Genomic DNA, 21653 nt, shown 5'->3' on the forward strand with positions numbered 1-21653 from the left:
AAAGCAAAATGTAAATGTGCAACTTTTCTGGTGTAACTTCAAGGAATACATGCTCAAGCAATAGGTGTGTGTGAGTGTGTGTATTAATATTCATTGGAATAAGGATTTTAAACAAATATTAAAAATAAACTAAATGTTCATCACAAGATAAAACAATGTTCATAGAAATGAGTATTTGGGGGCAGTAAAAATTGATGATGTACGCCTATGTTCTGAGATGAAAAGTTACTAGCTCTGCACAAGTGAGTGATGATTCAAGCTGCAGGATAGTTTTAAGCATTTTGCAGGTATTTGGAAGGGGCAACAAAAGGCATAATATGCAAAGTGTTTTGAAAATTTATTTAAATCTAAGAGAATAATGAATCCAAGAGGGTTGGATGCAGATATTTTAAAATCCTAATTTTTAACTTTATTGAGAAAGTGAATGACTGGGTTTATTGAACACTGGTAAATAAAACCCAGAGCTACAAAGTTTAGCAAGGCCCATGAATAATATGTCTCCAAAAGGATTTATGAAGACTGTATCACACATTTCAAGTCCCAAGATTTACCACACACACCTGGGGGCCAAATTAACTGAAAAACAAAGTGTATTCACCAAAACAAACAAAATGTTTTTCCAGAGCATGAGATTGAAGATGAGAAACGTTGCTGCAAGTCCCTGCTCCTGTAAAGAAGCTTAAAACAGAACAATTATATTTTTGAACAATGGAAGCACTAGTTTCTGAAACAGAGTTGACTGGTGAAACAAATTCAAATTACACTTTTGAAGCATTTGTCTTTTTTATTGTTGTATAATACACATAAATAAAATTTACCACCCAACCGACTTGAAGTGTTCAATTAAGTGGCAATAAGTACACTCACAGTGTTGTGTAACATCACCACTGTCTACTTCCAGAGTACTGTCATCATCTCCATGGAACCCCCGTATGGGGGTCTCATTAAGCAATGGCTCCCATTTGCTTCTCCCCCAGCCCACTAATTAGTGGCAATCACTAATCTCCTTTCTGTCTCTAATGATTTTCTTATTCTGGATATTTCCTGTAAAGGGAATTCGATATTTTGTGTCTGGTTTCTTTTACTTAGCACAGTGTTTTTGATCATAATGGTCATCCATGTTATAGTATGTATCAGTATTTCATTGCTTTTCTATAGCTAAACAACATTCTATCATATGCCTACTTTGTACACTCATTCATCTGTTGACAAACACTTGGGTTATGCCTACCTTTTGGCTAATGTGAACAGAGCTATAGTAGCTCTATGTTTGTGTACATGTTTTTGTTTGAACACCTGTTTTGAATTCTTTGGGGTAGATTCCTTGGGGTGGAATTGCTAAGTTATATCGTAATTCTTTGTTTAACTTATTGAGGAACTTCTAATCCATTTTCCATAGCAGTTGCACTGTTATAAATTCCCACCAGCAGGGGATCCCTGGGTGGCTCAGCGGTTTAGCGCTGCCTTCAGCTCCGGGTGTGATCCTGGAGTCCTGGGATCGAGTCCCATGTCGGGATCCTTGCATGGAGCCTGCTTCTCCCTCTGCCTGTATCCCTGCCTCTCCCTCTCTGTGTGTGTCTCTCATGAATAAAATCTTAAAAAAAAAAAAAAATCCCCACCAGCAATGTATGAGTGTTCCAATTTCTCCACATTCTCACCAATACTCATTATCTGCCAATTTTTTGCTTACAACTATTCTAGGGGTTTGTAAGATGATATTTCATAGTGGTTTTAATTTGCATTTCCCTGATGACTAATGATTTTTAGCATCTTTTAGTATGTTTGTTGGCCCTTTGGTTATCTTCTTTGGAGAAAGATTTATTCAAGTCATTTACTCATTTTTTAATTGGGTTACGTGTCTTTTTGTTGTTGAGTTGTAAGTGTTCCTCATATATTCTGGATACTTTATATATTCTGGGCATACTAGACTTTATATATTCCAATATCCAGAATTTTTTCCAGATATGTAATTTGCAAATATTTTGGCCCATTCTGTGGCTGTCTTTTCACTCTCTGGGTAGTATTATTGATGCACAAAATTTTTAATTTTGATGAAATATAACTTACCGATTTCTTCTTCTGTTAGTTGTGTTTTCGTTGTCATATATTAATTTTCATTACATTTTGAGATACTCAAATTTATCCACAAGAGGAATGCTTTATAATCCATAATTAATTATTTAAATTTATTTTATCTTCCCCAAGCAATTTTATTGCTATTTTGTTGTTGTAGTTTTTTAAAATGCATGCTCTTTATCCATTTGGTGAAAATAGAAATTTAATGTAAAATTAAGAAGTTGGGAACTTTTCATAGATTTTATTTGCTTTCTTAAAAAACCTGTGAGCTAAAACTAAAAGTTTCTATGTTGGAAAGATGAAACATGTACTAGAATTGGAAAGAAAGCAACTAAAAATGTAGAAGTTGATTTTATTCAGTATGTTTAGATCTGATGATTTATACCCTCTGAATCGTAAGGAATTGAAAGGGTTACATGATGAACCATTACTTATTCATTGAGGAAAATAGATAAAAATTTAATCTCCAACTTTTCAAATGGATTCAGGATAATTCTAAAAATGATAATATGCTTAACGATATCAATTCTTGGGCTAGAAGAATGGGGACTAGCTGTATTACTAATAGTGAGTCAAATACTTGAGCTCATTTTGTTTTTAGTTTTATGAAATGGGGATGCAATTTTAGTTCTGGAGAAAGTTGATCCCAAATTAAAAACTAAGAAAGAATCAATGCAATAATTTCATGAAGAAACATGCTGACAGCATTTGCTATCAGAAACCTCATTGCTAGTAGAATAAAAAGGATAGAAGTAACATGAAGAGATGTGAAAATATACTCAACATCACATGTTGTGAAGGAAATGTAAATTAAAACAACAATGAGATACCCCTCTGCACTTATTTGAATGACCAAAATCTCAAACACTGACAACACCCAATGCTGGTGATGTGGAGCAACAGGAATGTTCATTCACTGATGGTGGGAATGAAAAATGGTGCATTTGGGAGGTCTGAAAGTTTCTTACAAAACTAAACATACTCTTATCATATGATCCAACAATCACTACCCTTGGAGTTTACCCAAACAATTAAAAAACTTGGGTCCACACAAAAACCTGCACATGGGTATTTATAGCAGCTTTCTTCATACTTGCCAAACTTGGAAGCAACCGAAATGTCCTTTAATAGGTGAATGTTGAAATGAGTTGAGGTCTGTTCAGACAATGGAATATTAATCAGCACCAAAAAGAAAGGAATCGTCAAGCCATGAAAAGACATGGAGGAAACCTAAATAATATTACTAAGTGAAAGAAGCCGATCTGAAAAGGCCATATACATAACAACATGACATTCTGGAAAAGGCAAAAATATGGAGAAGGTAAAACAACCAGTTTGCCAAGAGTTGGGGGGAGGGAGGGATGAATAGGAAGAGTTCAGAGGATTTTAGGGCAGTGAAACTGCTCTATATGATACTATAATGGTGGATACATGTTATTACACATTTGTCAAAATCCATAGAACATATACCAAGAGTGAACCTAATGTAGACTATGGACTTTGGGTGATGATGATGTGTATGTGCAAGTTCATGGATTATTACCCTTCTGCTGAGAGATGTTAATAGTGGGAGGGGTTGTGCGTGTACGGGGACAAGAGGTTTAAGAAAAATCTCTACCTTCATATCGATTTTTCTGTGAGCCTTAAAGTGCTCTACAAAATAAAATCTATAAAGAAGCATACAAGTGGTAGGTCTGTTTAGAATGCCACAGCAGGATTATTCTAGAAAATTAGCTTGAGAGACATACAGGATTGGAATTCCCAGAGTAGGTGACAAAATGGCATATCAAGGCAGGTTTGGCTCCCTACCTTCAAATTAAGCCCGATGAAATTACAGGAATCAAGGGAGAATTAACAAAAATGAACAAAAGCAGGTGAATCCCTTCAGGAGTCTGAGGCTGTCCTGAACTTATGTGTAAGGGAAGATAGATAGTTGCAGCTGGTGGAAGAAAGGGCCAGGAATTGCAGCAGGATGACAGATTGACCGGGAAACTTTTGACTTCTCCTTTTTTCCTTTTGCCCACAAGGCGATTTCTGCTTCTTTTCTTTATTTCATAACTCTTCAGCAAGGTTCTAGGCCACTGATGCCAGGAGCTGTGGGGGATATCAGGGCAGAGAAGAGGTGATTGGTGTGGGATGTTGAAGGAAATGAATGGATAGCTGGGGTGAGTAGCTACTCTTAGGCATTTGACTCCCTACTCTTCTGATTCTGAACCACCAAAGCCAGAGTCTACAAGACTGCCCCTCTACTACCACTACACTCTTGGGGAGTGGTTCTCAGATTTGAGCATGTATCTCATACTCACCTGGAAGGTTTGCTGAGCCACAGATTGCTGGTGCCCAGTCCAGAATTTCTGCTACAGTAGGTGTAGGATGAGTAATTTCCATGCCTAACAAGTTCCCAGGTGCTGCTGATGCTGACGTCCTTGGAGAACCACTCGCTATGGGTTTAAAGGTGAAAACCTAACTGGAAGAGTCTCCTGGAGTATCTGAAAGTAGGTGTTTGGTGCTGTTGCTCTGGGCTCTCTCCCGTCCCATTAAGCTCTTGGGACTCATGCAGACCAGGACCGGCCTTTCCTCAACACACATGACTAGAGAAGCTGACGTCCCCTGGAAAATGAACTCACCAGATTAGACATCCGAAGACAGAGTAGAAGTACTTCAGACAACCACAACAACCAACCATATAGCAACACCATCTGAAAAACAAGGTTATGCACTCAGGAAAGAATGTAGAATTTTCCAACTATACACCTTGTCCTGCTCTGAATGTTCACGTCTCCCCATAGTCACATGTTGAAAGCCTCCCTTCCCTGCTCTGATGATATTTGGAGATGGAACCTTGGGGAAGTAATACGGTTTCCATGAGGACACGGGCATGGTCCTTGTGATGGGATTAGTGCCCTTAAGAGAATAAGGACAGCTCTCTCTTTCCTCTGTGGGAGGACACAGTAAGAAGACAGCGGTTTACAAGGTCAGGAAGCGAGTCCTCACCAAGAATTAAAACCACCAGCACCTTGACCTTAAACTCCCAGCCTCCCGAACTATCAGAAATAAATGTCTGTTGCTGAAGCCCCCCAGTCTGTGGTGTTCTGTTGAGGCAGCCTGAGCTGAGACACATGTCATTTCCCATCAGGGCCACATCAGCAGGTGCACTGAGGTGACTTCTCAAATATGCTCTCCCTGTTTCCTGACCATTCTTCTTAGAGGCCAGATACTGAACAGAGTGATGAGATCACATCTCTCTTGAACACGTTATAAAGCCCTTGTGGTATTTGACCTGACTGTTCAGAGTTCTGACCACTGGCTATGGTAGGTTGTGCTCACCCAGAAGCTGGCCTTGAAACAAGGATATATGTGCAGGTATTTTCTCTGGAGTTGAGCCAAGATAGCCCTGGTGGTGGACTGGAAAGTGAGTCAGGGAAACCAACACTGGTGCATTCATGAGCAAGTGATCCCTATGGGCAACTGAAGCAGAATCCCAAGGGGACCTCTGGGAGGTGATACAGCATAGACCATACTTATGTTCCACCCGGAGGAACGTAGGATATTAAGCCATGGACTTTCATTGATCATTGATAGAGGGCTGCTCCCCAGAGGTAATAATTTTTCGAGACTTCCATCAGTGGCCAGTGTGTGTGTGTGTGTGTGTGTGTGTGTGTGTGCAGAATCAGTAGGAGCCAAGGGGATGGGATAAATGCACCTACATCACCTTGCTACCTTATCTTCTCCCAATTACCCAGAAGACTAACATTTCATTCCTATCCTTTGAAGCCCGAATCTGATCTAAGAAGCATCTCTCTCCCTATCTGGTTATTGATGCCCGATAATCCTCTAAGTAGGGACCTTCTCCAATTAGAAAGCAGGAGATTAAAATAAAAAAAAAATGAGCCAAATAGTAGAGTCCAGTAGCCCTTGATCAGAGATCTCAGGGCTATGAACCCAGAAACTGCCTGCAATGCTATTTGAGTTTGTGTATTTTCCTGAGCTTTCTTCAGCTATCAGGGCAGGCCTGGGATGCATCCAGCCAACTATTCCTCCTAAGAAGGTCAAGAACCATTGGCCCAAGTTGATGAAACACAGTCACACTAAAGTGTAGTCCCTCATGAAAGTAAACGGCCAGCAGCACTGCCTTCTTGATCCGACTTGGAGACAATGCCATTGGAGACGTTATGGGAAAGGCTACACAAAGGAGCAGAGAACTCCCTAAACCAAGATGGCATTTGGAAATTTTAGTCTTGAGTGAAGCCAAATAGCACCTCTGTGTTGATGTCTTGCCTGGCCCAGGACACTGACATGACTGCTTGCAGAGCTGAACCACAGGAAGCATGCCACCAACACTTACTATAGTGTCATGTTTGTTATGTTTGCCTCCTTCTTCCCCCATTTCCTTTCGGTCCTTTCCTTTCTTTCTCCAAGTCCTAAATTTTTCTCCATCATAACTTATTCATCCCTCTATTGTCAACTGTTCCTGCTATATACCAGGTAATGGGTGAGGTCCTAAGCCTATAATATGCTAAGATAGGATGATGTCTTCACCCGAGAACCCCAACGTTTACTGAGAAGGACAAACATGAAATGCAGTGCCATTCAGGGTGATAAATACTATGTGGAGGGAGGAGATGAATATATGGAGAGTCCTCAGGAAGTCAGGGGCTGTTTTATAAATTTGTGCTATGGTCTGAATGTTTGTGTCCTCCAAAAATTCATACATGAAGTCTTAATGCCCAATATGGTGGTATAGAAAGTGGGACTTTTGGGAAGTACTTAAGCCGTGAGGGTTCAGCCTTCATGTTTGTGATTAGTGCCTTATAACTGAGGCTCCAGAGAGATTTCTAGCCCCTTCCATCGTTGTGAGAGCAGTAAGAAGTCTACAACTGGGAGGAAGGCGTTTAGTCAACCATGGTGGCACCTGATTTCAGATATGCAACCTCCAGAACTGGGAGAAATGGATTTCTGTTGTTTATTAGCTACCAGGTCTACAGTATTTACTTGTAGAAGCCTGAAGGGACTAAGACATTGCATGTGGTAAATTCTGACATTGAAATCTGCACATAGTTATGGCTCGATATTCTTACTGCCCTCCATTACCCATGTGAAAACGTACTTTTTAATTTCAAACAAGAGCATTTGGGCTTTGCAATTTTCTTCCAAGTGGTAGATGGGCTTGGCTGTCCTTAATGTCTTGCACACACATACTGTGGTCACCAGCACACATTGGGTATGGGTTTAGTACTGATGGTCTGTCTATATCAAAGACCATGGTACTACTAACTGACCCATCAGTGACCTAACCCGTGATCTCTTAGCAAGCCAATTTGCCCAGCTGATAGATGTGGGCCACCACTGATCATGCCCAGAGAGGACTCAGGCCCACTCAATAGTTTCTTACCCACTGAGGTGTAATTCTAACCAAAGTAAAGAATGCCCAGAAAGAATGCAGATACATCTCTCTCCTCCAAGTTTCCAGAGATGCCTTTTCCTTACACATAGGAGCATGGACAAGGCTTATTTAATAATTAAATTAATTATTAAATGAAGGTTATTAGCTAGCTTCTATAGTAGATAGGTCCCGGGAGCCCATATAGGTCTCACCCACACACAGCGGTTAGTCCTTTGTTATTTCAACCATACCTCACCTCTTCCCTTCAGAGTACAGACTCCTGAACTAAGTTTTATCTCTAAAATGGGCTAGTTTGATTTTCACCCCCAGGAATTTGGAATTGTTACCTAATATGCTGGGTGTTATGCAAGAAAGGCAATGAGGCTGAAGTTAGGGTAGTTATATTTGGTCATCTATGTGCCTCAACAGGGAAATGCATCTTGCAGTTACAGGAATGAGAGCCAAGGAGGAAGAGATAAGACCCTGTAAGACCTGGTGGAGATGAGAGAGGAACCTAGGTCCCTGGCTGGGTTCAAATTGGATGTTCCTGTTCCTTGTTCCAATTTTCGATAAACCCTGGGCTACCTCTCTGCCCTTGGGTGCCACAGGCATCCTTTATTCCTTATTGGGAAAAAAATGAAAATGAAAACAAATTTTCACTTAAGGCAGCTTGAGTAGGTCTCTGTTACTTTCAATCCAAAGAACTTGACTAACTGTCCTAAGAGAGAATTTCTCACCAGCGTGAGCTATTCTTACCATTGCTGACCTTAGGCAATTTAATCTCTTGAGATAGTCCTTTAAAAAGAGATTATTATGACCATAATGACAGATAAATAGAATCTTCATGTCCACTGCCTGGTTCTGTGACCCTAGAATATAATGGAAGCATCTGGAGAGAATGAGGAACTGTATGAAAACAGGCTGGGTTGCCCTGAGGGAAATTAGCGTAAGTGTTCTGAAAGAGAGGAACTAGCTGTCAGGGGAAGCAGGAATGTCCCCATCCTGGAGATTTTCAGAAATAAGATAAGCAGTTACTTGTCTAGGATAGCTGGAAGCATTCAGATGACTAAGCTACCTTCCGTTGTCCCTCTTCTTTGGGTCCCTGGAGTCTGTATTCCGGGCTCCATGGTCATGTTTTGTGTTGGGAGGTGGGGTCCTACATTATGGGAATTTGTCTAACTGTCTCTGTGGGCAGGTGGTCCACTTTCAGAACCTTTGCCACAGATTTTATAAGCAGACCTTTGAAAATTCCTTGCTCTGCAATCCCCTGGATTCTGGTTTTCCAGTAGGCTCATTGGTAATGCCTTAAAGATGATAAGAGAAATGAATGATTCAGAGAAAACCAGTGAAACCAAATAGGAAGTTGGAAAAAGTGAAATTTTACAATACATTTTCCTGCCCTTCACTTGTCTGTCTTTTCCTGGCCAGGATTCATCCTGAGAGTCTATTTTTACCCTGTTCCTGACCCAGCGAAACCTTGAGGTTCTGCAAATCTAACCAGATTTAGAGTCCATTTGTGTTTTCTCTGTAACCTCTTATTTCTGGGAAAGAGAGGCAATGAGAAGGGACTGCTTCGACTTGTACTCATTTCTCTCCTACCACACTGACTATGCTTTTGGTCTCCCTTAGGGGCACCATGTGTAGGACCTCAAGCAGCCCAACTGGGAAAGAAAAGTTTTACAAACTGAAAAAAAAAAAAATGAGGCAAGACAAATCTCTTCTACAAAAGGGCACAGGGAGTAGAACTCCCCACATTTTCTCAGACCTTTGAGGCCCTAATCTTGGGATATCAGAGCTGGGTGAAAGGCAAGTCAAAAGTATGCTTTCTCACTGTGGTTGCCAAAACCTGACACCATTTCAGAGCGGTTCCTCCTGCAGATGTAGATGCAGGCTGGTATCCTCAGGAGGAAAGGGCTTGCAGGGGCCAACTCCCAAAGTGTTGAAGAAAGAACCTTCCAATGCAGAATTTTCCCACACTCAGCAACAGGGCAAGGAGAAACCAACAGGCACAGAGTACTGCGGAAATCACAAGATGTGGTTTGCAGCTGGGGGAAGAGCGGCTATAGTTCTTGCCATTCGGGGCTTCTTCTGGCTGGAATATTCTTAATCCTAAAACTGGTTAGCAGGGGATTTTCAGGTGAGCTTGAGGGGAAAGAGTGAAGAACATACCTATTGAATCTCTCTGTGTCTGTCTCTCTGTCCCCGTCTCTGTCTCTGTCTCTCAGCATCAAAGCAGAACATGCTGCCTTGTCTGAACTGAGAGTGAGACCTGAAGTCTATTTCTGGTCTGCCAACTGACTCCCTGGTGACCTCAGTCACTTCCTCTCATAGCGCCTCAGAGTTCCCTTCTCTGAAGGACTCTTACAACTAGACAGATCCCCCAAACCTAGGAGATGCCAGTAGACACAACTTTTGATCACTACAGTCTGAGACCCTGTGGGTTTGATTTTTGCCAGGGACAGGTGAGTTCCAAGGAGAATATTCTCTGGTCATGTTCATCCTGGAAATAATGGATCCAGGGGAAGCAGTTTCCTCCTGTCACTTTCTCTGGTTTCACAAAATCCTCTAGATTAACTCTTGGATTCCATCCAAAGCTGGTAACAGAGGATCCCCGGAGAACAGAAGTGGGGATGAGGAAAATATTGGAAAGGAACTTCAGCTTCAGGAAAAATATTGCCCAGATGAATTCTAAGGCATCAGCTACATTCTTTGTTGGGCTGCAGCTACCACAAAAGTGTGTAAATCAGAAGGATGAGGACTGGGCTTGAGGTGTTCTCAGGTCCTAACATAATCTGGATCAAGCTAAAAAATATTTGTTAACATGCATTGTGTGCGTATTAAAACTTCTGTTAGCTCTTCTGTTAGGTCTTCTGTGGTGACCACCAAAAAATGGTCATAAGGCATGTAACTTTCAAAATACTAGTAAAGAAAAACAAACTGAATTCAAAAGGACAAAAGAAAATAGTAAACAGTTAAAAAGCAGAACAAACAGAAAATGGAAAATGATAAAGAGAAATCAGAATAAGTCATTACTTAAATTTTAAAAGGCTAAATTCTCTAGTTGTGATTGAATTAGATTTTGAGTGGATTTTAAAAAATAACCCAAACTCTACACTTTTTATAATGGACATATAGCATAAAAGATTTCAGAAGGATTAAAAACAGAACAGTGGGAGAATTTCTAGTAGCCAAATAAAGACTGAAACAAACAAACAAACAAACAGGTGCAACTATGTTCCTACCAAACAAGAGACTCTATCTAAATTCTAAAGTAAATTATGAGAGAACAAGAGGGCTACTAACATCAGTGTCAGAAAAATATAATTTTAAATTTGTAAACTAAGAAATAGCCTCATAATATAGAAAAATGCACACACAAGACTAGAAGGGAAAAATAGATAAACCACCTTCGTAGTCTTAAATACCTAGGGAGATATACCATGTTCATGGATTGAATAACACACTATTGCAAAGATGTCAATTTTCCAGATTGATTGAGGAACTCAATTCCAGTCAAAGCTCCACTTTTAAAAAGGGTCTTCCTTGGTAAAACAAAAACAAAAGCAGACAAAAACACCATTCTGGTGAGTGGTGTTAATGATGTACATGTGTGGGGGTAGGGAGTAGAAGGGAAATGTCTGAACCTCCCTCATGGTTTTGTTGTAAACCTAAAATCCATCTAAAAAATAAAGACTTAAAAAACTAAATAATAATAATAAAGAATTTAAAAATATTAAAAACTTCCCATGAAGTGAATGAAGAGATAAATTCCAAACTGGGAGATTCTTTCACTAATACATATAATAGTCATTTTCAGAATGTATAAACAACTTCTACACAATTGACTTTTAAAGTTGCTAATAAAATGAGAGTAAAATGGCAGAAGGTTTGAATAGGTCTTTATGAAAGAAAACATGATGACCTATGAGCACTTGAAAAGGTGTTCATCTTCATTAGTATTCAGGTAAGATGCAAATTACAACCATACTACCCAGTCACCAGATTGGGAGAAAAATTACAATATTCAAAAATATGAAGGACAGTAGCACTTTTTGTAATAGCAAAGACTGTAAGAAACCAGAAAGCCCAGTGGTATCTTTAAAAACTGTGGTCTATGCTTGCCATGGGATACTACACAGCAGTTAAAATGAACCAGCTATACGGTACACATCTGGATAGATGTCATGAACTGGTTTTTGAGTGGAAAAAGCAAGTCACAAGAGAATACAAAAAGTAGATTTTTGGAGCTCCTGGTTGGCTCAGTCAGAAGAGCCTGCAACCCTTGATCTCGAGGTCATGAGTTCAAGTCCCATATTTGGTATAGAGTTTACTTTAAAAAAAAAGGTATATTTCATTCCTCTGAAAGCCATTATTTATGGATGGAGGAAAATAAGAATAATTTTCTAAAGAACATAGGGAAATAAACTTAAAAGTCCAGGTGATGAGTTACTTTGAGAGGGGACAGAAGGAAGTGAGATTAGGAAGGAGAGCTCAATGGTAATTATCAATTTTCCTAAAGTGCTAAGTGAGTTCATGGCTGCTAGATGGTTATTCCATATATATATATATTCCTTTTTTTTGTCAAAACAAAGAATTTTAAATAACTTGACCAATTTGGAAACCCCTTGGTATGCCAAAGTCATCCTTTTAGAAAACTTCAAGTTCTTGTGCTCTCTGATGAGCACTTTGGGACTTTGGGTCCTAGGAAGCTGATCTTCTGAGAATTATTTTGGGACTCTTTTTGGGACTTCTGAGAATTATTTTGGGAATCTTTATGTAGATTTGTCATATTGTATCTACTCAATACTCAAGAAGAATTTAAAATGTTGTGAACAACCTTCTGATGCCAAATGGTCAGTTCTACCTCATTCTTTTTAGAAATACATAATATTCTATAATATGGACACATCATCTCAACTGAATCGCTTCCCTATTGATGTAATTTTAAGGATTTTGTTTCCAAACTTTTGGCTTTTCTCTAAAAAGGGATCTTAACAGTTAGTAATTTTTATTTTTTATTTTTAGGAAAGGAAGTGTCTTTGTTCAACAAAGCAAACACACCCATGCTTTCAAAGTCCTCCAAGTGGAAGATGTGAAGCCCAGAAGCCAGAGAAGAAGGAAGAGAAAAGGCAGAGGGTGGGGGTGGGAGAGGGAGTGAGTCAGTGTGTGAGGTGGGGGTGACCCTGGCTATCAGGTTGAGTCATACTCTGCGATCTTGACCTATTACAAAGAACTCTGTCCGCCTTTTTCTCCATCACAGCGCACTGGGCCTTTCACTTTACTGAAACTTCTTCGACCCCTCTGCTAACCAAACACATGATTCTCTTATGCGGAAGTCCCATATCTGTAAATTTGGCATGTGTCCTTTTCCCCTGCAAACTTCAGGAATTGGATTTGCCATATGAGTATCGGGGAAAATTCGGAAACACAAGAACCAGAAGCTGGCTGCATAAAGACACGACAAGGAAAAGGCATAAAAGGTGTAAAGTTCTCTTTGCAAGGAGACCCAGGCTAAGCCAATCCTGGGCATGCAGTGGTCCTCCCGCCTCTATGATGCTTCGTGAACATTTGTTGATTCCTTAATTTGTTGACCAAGTAAATGATAAAGAAGAATTTACTCAATTTACAACTGTTAATAGGTGTGTCCCTTTGTAATAGACAACTTGGCTATTTTCTAATAGGTTGCTGAAAAGATGGCCCAAGATGCCATTTAAATAAAGATGTTACAGTATGTAATGGGTCACAGAAACCACGAACACAATATCCAAGTAATTTAATAACAGTTAGGAATAAGATTTCCATTAGACATGCCTGGAATAGGAGCGTACTACTTTACTGCTTTCTATCAAGAAGACCTCTAAATTCCCAATTTAAAACTGATACGTTTCAAGCTCGTGAATTAGAGTGGGTATCTGAGTAAGAGAATAAATTGGGCCAGAGACTTAGCCATTGTGCTGCTGTGCAAACCTGATTGCTCCTGTGAGGTTATTAAAAATTCTGGGCTAATGTTCTGGAAAGAATGAATTTGCTATTATAGCAATCTTCCTGCATCATGGTACCTCTGCAGTTGAAGCGCTATCTCTAAATTTAGCATATGCTCTAGGAAGGAGATTAATTGAATTAAGAAGTATTTATTAGAGAAGAAATAAATAGCTTTTGCCAATTAATGAGATCAATCAGCCCAACCATTAAAGAGGATTAGGGAGCTCTGCCAGAGGTGTTGGGTTTTAAGATATGAAGCCTGATAGGCAATATTCCAGGGGATGTGGAACCCATTCACGAGCCATATACATTTAGAAGCACAGAGTAAATGAAGTGTAAAAGAGAGTAATGGAGCCATTGTAAAATCAGATTAGGAAAATGTATCACCTTTCCCTTCTCCTTCTTCCCACCCCCTCCTCCCAAACATCTCACTTACATAATCCTCTATACCGACTATCAAAACAGTATGCAGCTAACGATAAGTAGCTGCTTGGGAATATCATCTGATGATATTCGTCACCATTTGGACATTAGCGATGCATGCAGAGTTATTTTCTAATTTGCTGTTTAAAAAGGAAAAAGTATTCCGTTTGGACAATCTGAAATCATATCAGATTTTTGCTTTGACTTTGCGGAAATTTCAATTAAACAAAGAGGAGTCCCCCTTTCCTCCAATACCTCTCTAACATTTTTTTTTTTTCCCTACCGTGTTTTTTCTGGACTTCCTAGAACCGAGGAATCATTGGTTTGTACTTACACACATAAAAATGACACACAATATGTTAGTTTCCAGCCGCTATGTTCTACAAAAGGCAAGAGAAGTTTGCCTAGGGACACTCTTCATTTAATTTCCGGATGTAAAAGCAACTTCATCCTGCGAATATCCATCAGCATGCTGGTGATGACCCTAAGTAGGATAATCTCTACTCCCGGAATAGAGAGACTGCTGGACCTGGAAGGGACTCCAGGCATAACCAGGCACATCGCCGTGGTCTGGGTGGCCTGGATGCTTGTGTCTTCACCAGGATGCATTAGCAGTGTCTCTGCAGGCTCCGTGAACCCACGGGGAGCACTTCAGGGAGGGCAGTGCCTGTCCTGCCCTGGAGTGAAACCTTCATCTGTGAAGGAGGGCCCCGGGTCAGGAGAGGTGATCAACAGCTTCTGCTCACCAACGAAGTCTGGACGCTGTGTGAACAGTGTTTGTGCATCACTGAAGCCTCACAACACCCCTGGGAGGCAGATACCATTACCCCCCTTTTGCAGATGTTATTCGTCTGGGTGGTTGATCAGTTGTGAAGTTAGGATTTGCATTCACATATAATCTGCTTAAACTTACTTACTTTTCCTTTTCCCTATTCCTGCTACTTCCTGTTTCTGCACTTGACACTCGCTGCTTCCCCGCCTGGGATAAGGCGCCGCAGCTAAGAGCACGGAGTCCACAGTGAGACTGCCTGGATTTCAATCCTGGCTTTTCCTCTTACAGGCTGTGCAGCCCTCGGCAAAGTACATGGCCCCTCTGTGTCTCTGTTCCTGCATCTGTGGAATGGGGCTGATAACGCTACCTGTCCACAGGGCTGCTTAGAGGATTAAATGAATTAGTGTTTGTAAAGCACTGAAAAGCATGCCGGGCACACAGTCTAAGTCACTGTTGTTGTGATCACATAGGGATTACAATGGCACACGGCAGGCACTTAATTAAACATGTTATTCTGGGAAAACATAATGTGTTCATTTCTGCACAGCTGTTCTTGAGTTTTCTCCATTTTTAGAGACAAGTGTTTAAACTTTGCTCTGTGGGACGGGAAGAGCAAGTTGCAGAAAGTCCACTGTGCAACATCATGGCCCTTCCAGGAGGGAGCTATTTGGGTTTGCACCCTCCATTCGGACCGCTCCCCCCATCTTGGTTTAGTCAAATTAATTTTGATCACTGTCACATTATAAGTTTTTAAGGACAGAGCCCTGAGGATTTTTTCATATATTTATATATATATATATATATATATATATATATATATATATATATGCAGGTGCACAGTCAATGTTTTTTGGATACACCGTTGGGTCCTTATTGCAAAATGGCAGCTAATTCTGGAGGCACAGAAGGCTGCCACCAGGACGCCTGCGTGTGTGTAGCAGGAGGGGCCCCACAGTTAGGAGGCCTCCATTCCACAATGTCCAGCAGGGTCCGTGGCCGGAGGCAGAGGCGGACGGTTAGCTGCTCAGTAGGAAGATGGGCCTATTCCCCTTTGGTTCCTACCCAAGGAGGAGGGCTCATTGTGTTGAACACAGTGAAATGCCAGAAAGATATTGAAGGAGTAGAGAACCGAATCCAACTCTAATTTTGTTTGTTTGTTTGTTTTGCTTCACCCTTTTTAAAATTTGGAAATCCTGGACTCTCTGTACAGGAAGTAGCAGAGACAGTGATGTTCAGGCAAAGTTCTATGCAAAACACTATGTTCCTGGTCTCCTTCTTTGTTGAAATACTAGAGAAAAGCTTAAATGCCTTAAAAGTTATCATTAAGTATTCCAACGTGTCATTTCGTGCGCAGTGAATGCTAGTTGTGGTTTACTCAATTTTGACAGCTAGACTTAATTAAACATGTTATTCTAGGAAAACAGATGACAATCACTGGAGGGCTCTTTTGATTATATGTATAGAAGTAACTCACTAATTTGAGCATCTGACATTAGCCTTCCCTCCCACTTTGTTGCAGGGTTGGCAAAGCCCTCAGCTGGGTGAGGAGGAAGGGATGTGGGATCAGCGTCCTGAGCGGTCAGATCCGCAGCATTCACGTGTGTGCCTCCTGCTCCCGTCCCGCTCTGCTTCATCACAACAGGCTCCTCCTGAAGGGGAGCATTTGACCTTGACCAAAGGAGATGCTCAGCCTCTCTGTCTGCAAGTGATCGAAGGAAGCGTCCATGACCCGAGCCTCCTAGACATCCTAGCCAGGCTGCAGACCAACCTACAAAGCTGAAAGCAGAGGCTCTCACTGAGCAGTGCCAAGGGCTTTGTGGTAACTCCCCGTCACACCCCACACTGTCCCAGAAATGAGTGTGGTCACCTGCTGCAGGTAGACAGCTGGGGTTCCCTCCACCCCTGACTGCAGAACTCTGGGGGGGGGGGTCAGGGCTTCTAGAGGATCCCCACATCGGTCATTTATTCTTGGCAAAAGAGTTGGGTCTCTAAGTCTAGACCCCTTTGTAAATAGGGTACAAGTGTTATTTGACAAATCTAAGGATGTTGGGATTAAGCTTTTCTCTGTTATTTTAGCAAGAGTAGGGGGGCCAGGGAAGAGCATTCTTCACGGAGCTCGGCCCGAATATCACTGTCTGCTTATGCTGTTGGCTACATGGCAATTTATTCAAATTCCCTAGGCTCCATTCTTAAATGAGTTGGCCCTGGTGTCACCCAGAGCCACATGGCAACACCTAACGACAGCTTTTAGGACACTTTTTGTGTGTGGGGTGGGGGAGTAACATTTCTCTGCTGCCTTGAATCCTTCTGTTTTTCCAGTGTATGTTGGTTAACTTTATTTGCATCGTTTGGGGCTTTGATTTTAGTCAGCACAATTAATAATTTACGCCCCGACTTAATGGGGCTGCGGAGGGGATGAGGGAGATCTTGGTTCAAACGCTGTGGCTCCCTGTATGGACAGCTATGGGCATCTTGTGTGAGTTGCCAAGTGCATTACAGAGTAATAAATGTATAACGAGCTGGGCCGCCTGCGCGCCTGCTAAAAATGAACTCTGAGTTAAGTAAGAGAAGCCTTTCCATCGTGCGGCCTCCGCCGAGAAACTTCAAGAGCGGTGGAGTCCTGCAGGCCTTGCTCCTCAGAGCGAGTGCGGTGCGGGTGTGTGCACGAGCGGCTGCGGCCCCTGTAAATCCTGCTTTATTTTGGAGGCACTTCTTCTCGAGAAGTTGTTTCAATCAAGAGAGATCCCTAGCCGTGTTCTGAATTATGCGTCATGCGACAGGGCTTTGTGTGACTCAGAATCTTCTCATATTATTATTGAGCTGGGCACGGCTGATGCGCTTCCAGTGTAGTTTATGGGTGTGAAATGGTTAAACAGCAAAACCACCAAGATCTGCAGCTGGGAGTGGCGGGGGCAGGTTATTTGCCAACTGGCCACAGTCAATGTGGGAGAGTGAATCACATCCAGGATGAGGGAGAATTTGATCCCCTGGTGCTGAATACAGAGAAGTCTGTACATCTTCAGATAGTTCATTGTAAAGCAGGGGAGAGGAAGGAGAGGACTCACACCCATGTAACCAAAAAGCTGCCGGAACATTCTAGAGAATACACTGGAGGAAAGACTCTTCCTTAGAGAGTTCAGATTTAAAAGCTCAGATTTAAAATGGTGAGCTGAAAGTTCTCATCATTGACAGCCGAGATGTTTCTTCTGGGGGAAATACTTACCAGTTGTTACTTGATTCTGTATGTTGGGCCGGTGGGGCCTTCCCTGGACTTTCCTGGTCACTGCTGGAGAGCAGGGCCATTGTGTGCCTCGGGTGCTGTAAGGGGTCAGGACAGAGCTCCCACGTGGTCTTCAGCATGGAGAAGTGTCTGCCCCTTGAAAAAATAATATATGGAGATCCTCAAGTGGAGAGAAAAAGAGAGGGGGGAGGGTGGGCAAGGAGCACTCCATCCCCCCCCCCCCAAGGCTTCTCCACCTGCCCTTTCTTCCCACTTCACATCTGCAAACCAGTCAAGCATCGCTTAAATAAGTCACTGAGTGTTGTTCATGCCGATTCAAATTGGGCTTCTGTAGCCGGTGACAGAGAGACCCCTGGGAACTACCATGAAAGAAAAAAAAATACAACAGAAACGCACAAAAACCAAAACAGATGTATAAAATCCAAGACCTAATCTTTGGGAAGCCTAATGATGAAGACAGATCCCAGAAATAGATACAGAAGTGAAATATGTACCAGAAAGCTTTCATAATTCCCAAATTTTGAGTGAAAACTTGTATGCGAAATCGGGAAGGGAGCAAATAACACAAATAGAATAGAAGCAGTAGGAAGCTCCGACAAACAAGTAAATGAGGGAAATTAAATGAAAGGGAAAGTAAACTGGAAACAATGTCAATAAATATGACAGAGATTTAATTGGATCCTCACAAAAATTGGTAAGAAGAAAACTAGGGCTCCAATAGAAAGTTCAGAAAATTGAATGAACAGATAATTGACACAAGTTGATCATATATTTCCAATTTGAAAGTTCAAAAAAAAAGGACCCCAGAAGTACAAGTTAATATCACATTGTTAAAAATAACGGAAAATGTTCAATATAATGGTAAAGTCATGCATCTTCTTGGCTTTTTGGTGGCAGGGTGTATTGACCAGATTCTTTTAAAAAACAGTGAAAAATTCTCACCAAGCTTCGAAGAAAATTAGTAAGCCTTGTCCGGGAAGTCCTTTTCCTTGAAGTGTATCAGAAGATAACAGAATTTAAGAGCTGCGGTAGGAGACTTTGGTCAGGAACAATGGAATTCCAGTCTCAATAAACCTAAACAAATAAAGCACTCTATTTTCCCAAGTATTTGAAAAAGCCAGGGAAGGAATGGCCTCGTAGGCCCGTGGAGGGAGGCTTTCAAGCAAGGTCCTTCTATTGCTGTGTCACAAATTGCCATAAAATCTGAGTCTTAAAACTGTTCCCACTTCTTAGGTCATGACTCCTTGGGGTGGACGTCTAGTCAAGGTATGACTGGGTTCTCTGCTCCCTTCTTGTGAGGCTGAAGTCAAGGTGTGGGCTGAGCTCTCTTCTGGAGGCTCTAGAGATGAACCTACTCCCCCGCTTGTTCAGGTTCTTGACAGATTCATTGTTTGTGGTCGTGCGACCGAGATCCCCATTTCCTCCTCGCCTGTGAGCAGGAGACAGCTATCAGCTCCTGCAGGCTGCTCATGCTCCCTGCCACGTGGCCCCTCCATTTTCAAAGCCAGCGGTGGAGAACCTCCCAAGTGACAAATCTCTCTCACTGTTCAACACTCTCACTTCCTGCCTCCGACCTCTAGAGCTGGACTGCAGGGCTCATGTCCAGCTAGATAATTTCTCTCCTGATTAACTCAAAGTCAGTGGATCATCAACCTTAATAACATCTGCAGAATCCATTTTGTCATATAACATATTTATGGGAATGTGATATTTTGTGCTCACAGATTCCTCCAACACTCAAGGGGAGAACATGACATAAGGGCGAGGGTCATTGGGGGTCACGTCAGGCTTCTGCTCACCACACTCTCTGTGTCACGCTCTGTCTCATTGCTTGCATTGACTGTTTTTCCACAGAATGGGTGTGATGCAAGCACCGGGCTCATGTTCCCCCTGGTGTGCAACCATATGCAAGAGAGGGTCTTCTCGTCCCAGAGAGGGTGAACGAATCACATGGTCCGTGGAATTACCCAGGGAAAGGGTCCCCAGGGTGGCTCAGCCAATTAAGCATTGGATCCTTGATTTTGGCTCAGGTCATGGTCTCAGGGTCCTGGGACCGAGCCCCATGGTGAGTTCCCTGTTCAATGGGGAGTCTGCTTGTCCCTCTCCCTCTGACCCTCCCCCCATTCACTCTCTCTCTCTAAGAAAAAAAAAAAAAAGAAATATAAATAAATCTTAAAAAAAATTACCCAGGTAAGGATCTTGAGATGGTCAACTTTGTCATGTGGTCAAGAAGAGATTAAATTAGTAGTTGACCTCATGCCTTAGTAAAAACATAAATCGAACAATACTGAGATAGAAATTGATACTTAGTCATTAAAACTAGACTTACCTAAACCATATAGGAAATGCATTCGTTCAAAGAAAAAGTCAACAGCAGGGGCAGGAAGAGCCGGACGCAGGGAAATCAGTGACTCCCCATTTCCACAGTCTGCCTGCTGCGGCGTCGGACTCGGCCTCAGACTGCAGAAGGAGACATCACTCAGATAAGCTCCACCCTCACGTCCAGACCTCGTGTTCTCAGCTGTACCATTTGGAGGAAGGGAGACTGTTTGCCCTTGAAGCTGTTGCATCAGACAGTTTCTCTTTCCAAAGGCCTGGGAAACGTCCCTGGCTCTGGCCCTGGCCCGGGACTGATTGCTCTGGTCGTGTGGAGTGTCACACGCCAGGCATCAGCCACTGAGGCTCCCTCCGTGGAATCAGTGCTGCTGGCATTCAGCTTGGAGGAGCTTGCTAGAAGGAACTGAAGCCACACAGGAGGCATGGCCAGTGGGGAGCCAGCCCGCAGCCAGTGCTACAGGACGGAAAGGCGTCCCCCAGGACACAGGGCGAGAACCATCGCCTCCCCTAGGAGCCAGTGTGCACCTCCACATCCCAGGCCAGGAAACAGAGCCCCGTGGCTGTCTTGCCCTGAGCAACAGCACTTCTAGCAGCTGCCTGTTTGGAGCTCCCATTTCCCCTGCACGTGCGGCTCATGATCTGCAGGCCTAGGCCACACGGGCCTCCCAGAGCAGCCCCCCATAACTGCCTTTCCAGTAGGCAGGAATCTCACTTCCTTATTTCCAGGCACAAATCATTGCAGATGCAAAACTGCAGCCTTATTTTAGATACAAGGGTGGAGAGGGCGGCTCCTAAGTCCTCCCCGAGAACTTTTACCTCTGAGTAGGAGGCCACCTGATGCCTGCTTGCTGGGCCCTGAGGCCCTTGGCTCCTGTAGGACGTGAGCTACAAGACATGTGGCTGTGCCTTCAGTCCCCTCTAAACTCACTTCCATGTTCCTGGGGCTGCTTCTTACAGCCTGTTCCTTATGGAGAAGTTTTTCTGAGTTACCAGACTGCGTGCGGCCTCTGGGAGCCAGTGACACTGGCAATGACGTGTGTGGGGGCTCACTGGGGGCTCAGCGGTTGAGCACCTGCCTTTGGCCCAGGTCGTGACCCCGGGGTCCCGGGATCGAGTCCCGCATCAGGCTCCCTGCATGGAGCCTGCTTCTCCCTCTGCCTGAGTCTCTGCCTCTCTCTGTGTCTCATGAATAAATAAATACAATATTAAAAAAAAAATAACCTCATGTCATTGGATTACCAGGCAGAGCCAGATACAGGTTCAAAAAGCAAGAAACATATTTTCTCCTTCTTTAGTGGTCTCTCTCTTAACGCCTCATGATTTTTATCTGCTTTTTAAAGTCCTCTCCCTCTAGCAGGGGGTCGATCATGGGCGGTTGCAGAGCCTCTCAGTGCAGGGCACCCAGGCCCATGTCCCTACTCGCCTGGCCCTGTCGGAGC

The 21653-nt window shown here is 42.6% G+C and overlaps 1 long non-coding RNA gene across 1 annotated transcript; it reads right to left on the bottom strand.

Moving 5' to 3' along the window:
* Window positions 1-387: 387 nt before the first annotated feature.
* LOC140613206 (uncharacterized) lies at window positions 388-20403 on the bottom strand. The gene is made up of 4 exons (XR_012014373.1): window positions 20207-20403; window positions 17860-18012; window positions 4704-4775; window positions 388-4170 (listed from the first exon to the last, which is right to left on the bottom strand). It is a non-coding gene; the product is annotated as an uncharacterized lncRNA (long non-coding RNA).
* Between the last annotated feature and the right edge of the window lie 1250 nt (window positions 20404-21653).

The sequence above is a fragment of the Canis lupus genome, chromosome 21 (assembly GCF_048164855.1).
Source record: "Canis lupus baileyi chromosome 21, mCanLup2.hap1, whole genome shotgun sequence".
Classification (NCBI taxonomy): domain Eukaryota; kingdom Metazoa; phylum Chordata; class Mammalia; order Carnivora; family Canidae; genus Canis; species Canis lupus.